The following is a 9,156-nucleotide window of genomic DNA, read 5'->3' on the forward strand; positions in this document are numbered from 1 at the left end:
TTAATCATGTAAGATGATCAAAGACAAGATTAAATCTTAGTTTGACAATTGGCACAATGTGATTGGGTCAATTAAACTAAGAGCCAATCAGAAGGTGACATGTGGCAAGGCTTTTAAGTGGTGACCTAGCTATATAAGGGAAAGGATGAAAAGAAAAAACACAATCTGCTCTTTATCATTTTGTGCCCCACTCTTGGTTGCCTCTCCCTCTCTTCTTCTTCATCTCTCACCAATTCAAAGAGAATTGCCAACATTCTCTTGAATTAAAAATACAATAAATTATTTCTAATGTCCTGTATACATCTATAATCTCTCAAAAGGCAAAACATGATTTTCTAATTAATTGGAAAGGCTTGACAAGTTGTTCAAGGGACTACCATTGGTGATCTTAGTGTGGACAAGCTAGAAGGACAACATCTGGTGTCCTAGGTGCATCCCAAAGGTGCCAAACACACTGCAGTGCATCAAAAAGGTTAGTGCACTTGTTCTTGATCTAATCTAGGGTTCTAATGAATTAATCTGTTAATTCTAAAATCTTAAATAGCAAATGTAGATCCAAAAACATATTAAAAGAATTTTAATATGCTGTTTATCATTGAAATCAAATAAATAAAAATGAATCTTGCATGATAAATGTGACCCTAGATGAAAAATTTTTGAATTCAATGATCTAAACTTATGTTTTTCATGCTTCCGCTCCTTCATCCATTTGGAGTTTTGTAGCTTAAGTTATGGCACTTTTACCATAACTGGCCGGATTGGTACCTTCCCAGATTTTCTAGGCAAAATTGGTTCTGGTAGTTTTTGTGTCCTAAATTTAGCTAGCAATTTGAATTGGTTATAATCAGAATTTGGATTTCTGTTCTTCATGAAAGTTGTTCTACATTGTCTGATATTTCCATAGGTTCAAAAATCAGATCATTTGGATCTCTCTACACAAAGTTATGGATAATTGAACAAATACTGTTCATTTAGTCATTTTCCAGGTCCACAATTTTGGTTACCCGGATTTAGGAAAATTTTAGGTCACCTTAAGTTGGTCTTCTGAGCAGGGTCTCTTCATTAAAAGTGTAGCATTATGTCTCTAGTTTTACCTTCAATTGACCTTGCACCAATTGAAGCTACACAAGTCAAGTTAGGGCTGCCCAAACTCACTGGACTCAAGTCTAGAATTCCTGGCACTTAAGGCAGCACCTCTACTTCCAAATCCAATGCCACAATTCACTCCAAATTAAGGTCAATTTACCTCAAATGGTCATTAATTGACCATTAGAACACCAATTCACCATCAATTTGGCAAAGCCCTAATTTGGCTCAAAACCCTAATTCGCAATATTTCAATCTTCCACCACACATGGAAATTAAGGCCTAAATTCATATATACTCAACAAACTCATCACAAATCAACCTAAATTAAATTGAAACCCATTATAATCCTAACCTACCCATGGCTGCCAAAATTATGGGGTATACATACATGTGGATTTCATTTCATTTTCTTGCAATTTCTAACTTAAATCAAGTGCCTAAACAAGAATTAAGAGAGAGAGAAGAAAGATTTAACACTAACCTCTTAGTGAGCCAAATCCTAACTTGCTAAACTTCTTTTTTTTCTTCTTCTTTTTGCTACCTCAAGTTTGCTCAGGGTGCAAGGGTTAATTTTTGTGAAGGCAAGAAGGATTTTTATGGTAGGATTAGCTATGGAAGGAAGCTTGTGTGGACAACCATGGAGATTTCTCTTAAGGGTGTGGTTCGGCCAGCATTTGGGACAAGGAGAAGATGGCATTTTTAAATTTTATTTATTTCCTTTCACCTTCTATACTTGCGATTGTCTAATTATGATTGGTGGAGAATTATTTAATTGCATCATCCTTAGTCATGCTTATGTCATAATTGAGTTAAATTTCATTTTTGTTTTATTTTTCTTTCTTCCTTTTTATACTTATTTTTAATAAATTTTTTATCTATATTAATTCACATTTTATATCATAAATCTCACTTACTTGAATGGACATGTTGGTCAAAAATCATCTCTAAAGGTGAAATGACCAAAATGCCCTTTGTTTTGCTTAATGAGCTAAAATTATTTGTATCGATTTAGAAAATTTTCTTAGCATTGTCTTGGCATTCTATTGACATCTAAGCCTAAATAACTATTCATTGGAGTCCTAAAAATTATTTCATAGGGTTTCCCCATGAGTCTAGGTTCGGCAACTGTCTTCACAGCTGCTTCCCGTTAAGGTTACCCATCATTGTAGCCCCGGCTCATTTAATCTTGTTGCATTTCATTTCTTAAAATTTTTCTTAATTTTTCTTGTCATTATTTGAGTTATTTATGACTCCTTACTCTAGTTTAGATATAGTTCTAGACATTCGACTGTCCCAGACATTAGTCCCTGCAGTAGAATGTACGGATGTCACAAGGATGATGAGCTCTCACCGAAGTGGGTAAAGTAAGGAGTTGTCACTTTAATTTTGAGGGAAATTAAAGAAAACCATTTGTAAAAGGTAAATTAAAAAGAAACCACTTTAAAAACAGAGATTCTAGGTTCGAGGTCCATATATGGGTGGGGAAAGTGTTAGGCACCCCACCTCGTCCCTCAACGAGGGTAAACAGATTTAACGTTATGCTCTTCATAAATTGGGGAGGGGTTGGAGGACGATATTAATACTTCATATAGATAAAATGAATATTTGATATTTCACTATTCCAGGCTGCCCAAGAACATGAGTACATGGGATGACCCTTAGTGAGTAGGTGTTGTGTAGCGGATTTTTGTTTAGGGTTAATTCGAATATTAAAATTGGGACATTTTGGATCCAAGTTAAGAGAATTAGGTAAGAATTCTCTCCGATCTCTTAATGTATTTTGTTAAGAATTTAAGCGAGATTTCGGTAAGAACTTTCCTTCAACTCCACATACTTTATTAAGATTTTGGTGAGAATTAGGTAAGAACTCTCCCCGATCTCTTAAAGTATTCTGCTTAAAGTTTAAGTGAAGGATCTCTGATAAGAACTCTCCTCTGATCTCCACATATTTTTAAGATTTTGGTTGAGAATCGAGTAAGAACTCTCCTCCAATCTCTTAAAGTATTCTTAAAAATTTATGAAGGATCTCGGATAAGAACTCTCCTCCGATCTCCATATATTTTTTTAAGATTTTGGTGAGAGTCGGGTAAGAACTCTCCCCGATCTCTTAATTTATTATGTTTAAAAATTGCCGAGCTCGGATAAGAACTCTCTTCAGAACTCTTAATGTATTTTGTTTAAAATTAAGCCGAGCCTGTAAGAACTCTCTCCGAACTCTTAATGTGTTTGCTAGAATGGCGCTTTATAAGGACTTTGAGACTAGGAATTCAAATAAAGGGTCTTTCTTGGCCCCTCTGTTTAAGGGGGTGGAGTACTGAATGCATAGGAAACCCATGTAAAAGCTTTTCCTAGCCTACAGGACCTTATAACTAGGAGGACGACGAAACATCGAACTCCTTTCCGATCTCCTGTGTGATAGCTTTATCTGAACTCTTTCGTCCGATCTCTTTGTTACTTGCTCGGGATCCGAGCTTATTTTGATTCCCGATCGATTGTATCATCCTCGGGCTTGTTACGTGGCTGACCAGTGACTTATCTATTCAACATAATTTTGTTCCCCATCCTATTTAACCCTTTTACTATACCCCTTTATTCAATCCTAAAAATTTTTGTTAAGATACTCTTACCTATCCTCCTTAGAGTATTTACGAGCCACTGAGGACTCGAACATCTACTCTTGAAGGGAATTAAAACTATATGACGATAAATGGAATGAATGAAATAAAAGAAGGTATTGGGAATAACTATTGACCTAAGTAATCTATTTTAAGATGTAGTACGATTGTATATCAAAGAAATTTTAAAGGAAAACTAGAAAAAATAAAACGAGGATATTCGATAAAGTAACAGTTTATACGTTACCTGTATGAAGTTGAGGAGATAAATGAGTTAACTCGGTGTCCACAAGTCTTGCAGAGGTGAAAGGATACAGAAGGACTCAAACTTGCCCGACGAATGGGAATAGATCAAACCAAGTTGAGCTCGGAGAGTAATGTGCTGATAATAAAGCGGTGAGAATGGAACTGAACAGAGTAATGAATAGGCACTGAAAATGAAAATCTCAGGGTTCAAAGCTCCCTTTTGTGAAAATACTTAAGAAAATTGGTTTCTAAATTTTCTTAACACTACGAAAGCTCAGAATGGTAAGTAGCAAGACTGAATCAAATTTCAGAGTCTTTCCACTATAATCACCACCTTCTCCTTTTTTGTCCATCCCTTCTACAGTATTAAAGGCAGGTATTTATAGGGAACGAGTGCTCATAATGGAGGGTCAGGATCTTACTAGGGGAGATGGAGGGTTTAGATTCAAAAGGACATAATCTGATGTCTGAGAATTAAAGAGAATCAAAATGGAGGGTTGGGATTCCGTTCAGAATATCCGTCCTTTCTTCTCTTAATCCAACGGCTCAGGGTCTTGCCTTACAAGATGGATCCGAAGGCTGGGAATAAAAAGCGCCGAACCTGTCATCTACTTTTTGATCCAAGGGCTCCGGGTCCATCCTTATGATTATGATCATCGGTGGAGATCAAGATGTACAGGACTGCCACAACTATTTTGGCGTCTGTTAGCTAGGTGGGCATTTCTGCAGATGAGGCGTGTGGTGAGGATTTAATCATGCCTACAACGCTTTAACTAACTCGGCTCTGATGATGAAGAGAGTTGATTGAAAGTTATTTAATCTCTCCGCACTTTCCAATCTCTATTTTCTTCCGATCTCCCTATTATGACCCTCTCCTTTTCCGATCTCTCCCATTCTAGATTTTTCCTCTTTATCTGACTTGCCTTAGTCAAAGCAATTAACTCTTCAGTTACCGATGCATCCGCTTCGATTTCTGTATGCAATAAATGCCCAGGCCATATATATATGCACTTACGAGAAATCCCCTTCACACTTCAACTTTCCTCCTTCAGTTTTTCAATGCTCCATTTCTCCAATTCTAGCTTCTCCGATAATAATTTTGATTATGATGGCTGCTTTTGATCTTTTTCCGACTTTTTTCTTCGCCATTCGCTCAAAATTTATGACCCCAGCGATCGGAGAACCATGAGGACATTATCGGATGACAGTGAGGAAACCAGACTAATTTATCGATCAAGATCGAAAGTGACAATCGTGCCGATCTCGAATCGGTCTACCGGTATAATTGATGGACCGATCTCGGGCAAGAAGACTGCTAATTTCAATCTTAATGTCGGTGACCATCACTTGAAGTTCATTTGACCCCCAAACCACATCGAGCGTCCCGACTGCAGCTCTGTTTTAGTCAATGACATCGGCGATGACTCCACTCAATATCATGAGAGTCATAGTCACCCTATCTAAGCTGCACATCTATCCAATACTTATGGCTAGCTTTTTAATCAAACACATCTTTTCATTCGGCCACAAGACTAGGCTTTGACATAGGCCAGCATCCGGAGTAGTCCAAAACTAGGTAGAATGTAGTGCTGATTTTTAGAGATCGCCCAAACTATATAATTCGATCTTTAAAGATCGCCTAAATGATGTAATCCAATCGTTTGAGATAACCCAAATGATGTAATCCGATCTTTAGAGATCACCAAAATGATGTAATTCGTTCTTTTGGAAATGAAATGAAATTTTTATTTATTGCATTAGTTATTTTCCGTTCTCTGATATGCGTATCCGATCTGATCCCTAGATGAATCGTTTTTTGGTGATTCGTAGGTTTGGAAATTTATTCAATTTGATGACCTTAGTTTAACCGATCTCACTTATTTGATTTTTATTATGTTTCTAGAACCTTCTTGCGATGTGTCAAAGAAGCGGCTCAGTTCCGCTAACCGATGCGTCGCTTGGGACTTTGCCAGCATTTAATGCTTAGATGGGTATAAATAAGGGAGAGGTGAGTCAGTTGTTTCCTTATGTCATTTCAGAGCTTCCCTAGCAATTTCAGCATTTTCTTTTGTTTTCTCAAGTTTTCAGGCATCGATCACACTCCGGTAAGGGTTTTGATTTCTTTTCTTAGTTAATTTCTTTTATTTTCTCTGAAAATGGCGGTCTTGAGGTTAGAGAGTGTAAGCCCGCCATCAGTCCATATTTTGTGGGCCTTAAAAGAAGCGTGTGATTGGGCCAAGCAGACATCCCAATATAGCCATCATTCTAGTTACTGGTCCAACTACCAGATCGAGGCAAGGAGCATCTTTGTAACACCCTATGTTGGTAGTGCATTCTCTTTGTTTGGTGATCGGTGTTGTCGGACAGCTAGGATGCCTAGAACTACACTTGATATGAGTGAGGAGACATAAAATAATGAAATACAAGAAGAGAAAATACAAGAAAAACAAAGGAAAAATAATAGCAAAGAAATGTAACCAAGTTAAGCGGCGAGAACCCTAGCGATGGGTGACCTTAGGAAGTCACGGCGTGGACCATTGACTAGCCCTAGACATGAGGAATCACGAAAAATATTTTAGGACTTAAAGAGACATCAATTGAAGTATAAATATCATTAGAAATATCAAAAAAATTAATTAATTAGTACAAAGAAAAGTGAGAAATCAAAAAACTGACAAAACCGGTTATTCTGAAAATCAGGAATGCAACCCGAGCAGGGCATTGTGGTCATTTGACACGAGTTATCTTTTGACCTAAATTTCCATTAAAAATAAATAATATTACACTTGGAAAATATAATAAAAAATTAAATTAGTGGTACCTAATATAAATAGCAAAAATGGGGAGTTAAATGTGGGAAAATGAAATTTATGAATAAACTAATATTAAAGGCCCTTAGTGCGATCACCCACCAAAGTGGACCACTTATTCATCAATTTGGACCAGCAGATTTTCATCTTCCTCACTTCTCAAAATTTCAGCCGTGAACCTCCATTGAAGATACTCCATGGCCAAAGCTTAACGAAGCCATGCAACCATGATTTAGCCACATTTTTCACTAGTTTCCTTCACAAAAACTGTTCTACACCACTTGGGCAGTAGATAGGCAGCAAGAAGACCAAGTTTTGGAGAGATTTTGAAGAGTTTCCAAAGTGGTAAGTTTTTGTTTTTGGTTAATGCTTCATTAAAGTTAGTAAGAATATTATGGGTACTTGAATTATGGAGAGATTTTTGAGGTTTGATGTTTAAAGGGGGATGTGTACTTTTGGCAGCCATGGTAACACTTTGAAGGCAGTTTATTTTTGCTTGTAAATGGTGAATTAAATGATTGATTAAATGTATATTGTGTAGGAAATTGTTTGGGTGATGTATACTTAGTATATGTAAATGTGAATTGAAATTTGAAGCTTGGAAATTAATGGATTGTAAATGCACTAATGCGGCAGGTTGTTGACTCTTAAAGAATACTGGAATTCATGCTTGGTTTATGGTATATTAATGTTGACTTGTGTTGGATGTTATGGCAGTTTGAGTGTATATATGATGGTGTGAAGTTGGACATGAAAAAAATGTTATGGTTAGGTGCTTGAATTGTTGTAATTGAGTTGAAAAATTCTGCACTTTATGGTGTTTGTTGAATGTAATTGTAAGCTGCCAAAATGACCTATAATATGATGTAAATTATGTTTAGGTTATGGTACAACCAGAATTGACTTGAATGTTGAGTTTGGTAAGTGTTAAGAGTGATCCTTGATGTGTATGAAAGAAATGCAATAAGGCAGTTTGAGTTTTAGGCCTAGAACTTTGAGTGTGTAGCTCCAATTGGTATGAGACCAATTGGAGGTGAAACCAGGCACAAAATGTGCCAACTTTCATGAAGGAAGCTTGCCAAAATTCTGCTTGCAAGGTAGCTTGAAAAATGACCAAATCCGGATTAAGTGCAATTGAGGCCTGAAAATTGACCATTTGGGCAGCAGTTAGTGTTTAGGCCATAACTCACTCAAAACAGGTCAAATTGACCTGAAATTTTGACCATGAATAGTAAGACCCATATATACAAGTCTTATGAAGACACCAAAGCCCAGAAATGACCATAAGCAAGTCAAACAGCTTGCACAAATTCGGGTCCAAAAACTGGCCGAACCTAAAATGACCTAAAGTGACCTAAAGTGACCAATTTTGATGCAATTTGACCAGCAGTAGTAACATGACCATAACTTGGTCTACATAACTCAGAATGACCTGAAATTTTTCCCCGCGTTCCATAAGACATAGATCTACAAGTTTGTAGTTTTGACGAAACCAGCGAGTGAACTAGGTCGTCGGCTAGGTCAAACTAGTATCCGGAATCCGACAGAAATTGCAAGAAAATGCAAGATACATGGAAATGAATTTGGTAACATGTACCAACCCTAAAAGACTATCGAATCGACATATTGGTAACCTTAAAACCTAATTTACCTAGAACGCATCGAAGGTCGATATATTAGGTTGATTAAGCAAATAATAGCATTGATGAATTACTTATCAAGCATTATCATTAGAAACAGTTTAATTAAATCTTGAAACACTTCAAATTGTGTTTCTCGATTAGCAAAGACTTCGAGAAAGGGAAGGAAACACTGAGTCAAGACCGAGACGATTATCGAGAGGTTTGTACAATGATTATTTCTTTTGAATTTTTCAATTGAAATAAATTATGACCATTTGAATATTATTGTTTTCAATTATGGAAATGTGTTTGAATGGATACTTAATTCTTGAAAAGCATTGTAAATAGTTTGAAATTGTGAAAAATTGTTTAAATGATATTGATGGATACTTATTGCTTGAAAAGCATTGTAAATGGTTTGAAACTGTGGAAAAAATTATTTAGTGTGATTTGTGAAAATTGAAGTTACTTATGAATTATGTTGCCATTTTGTGAATGAAATTATAACTTTGGAAATTTATTGGATTCTCACAAATCATTTAAATAAAATGTTTGGAATTGATTTTGTGTTCACACTTAGCATGACAGTATCATATCATTCCTTCTCCATTTATGGGGTTATGATCGTTTATTTTCCTTCTCCATTTATGGAGTCGTGATCATTTATTTTTCTCTCTCTGGTTTTACCAGGTTGAGGTGATCGGATGAGTACTCATTATATAGCTAGCTCCCTTCCTCATTGATTTGATTAGTGGGTTTGTGATTGCTTTGTCA

The sequence above is a fragment of the Hevea brasiliensis genome, chromosome 1, assembly GCF_030052815.1.
Source record: "Hevea brasiliensis isolate MT/VB/25A 57/8 chromosome 1, ASM3005281v1, whole genome shotgun sequence".
NCBI lineage: Eukaryota > Viridiplantae > Streptophyta > Magnoliopsida > Malpighiales > Euphorbiaceae > Hevea > Hevea brasiliensis.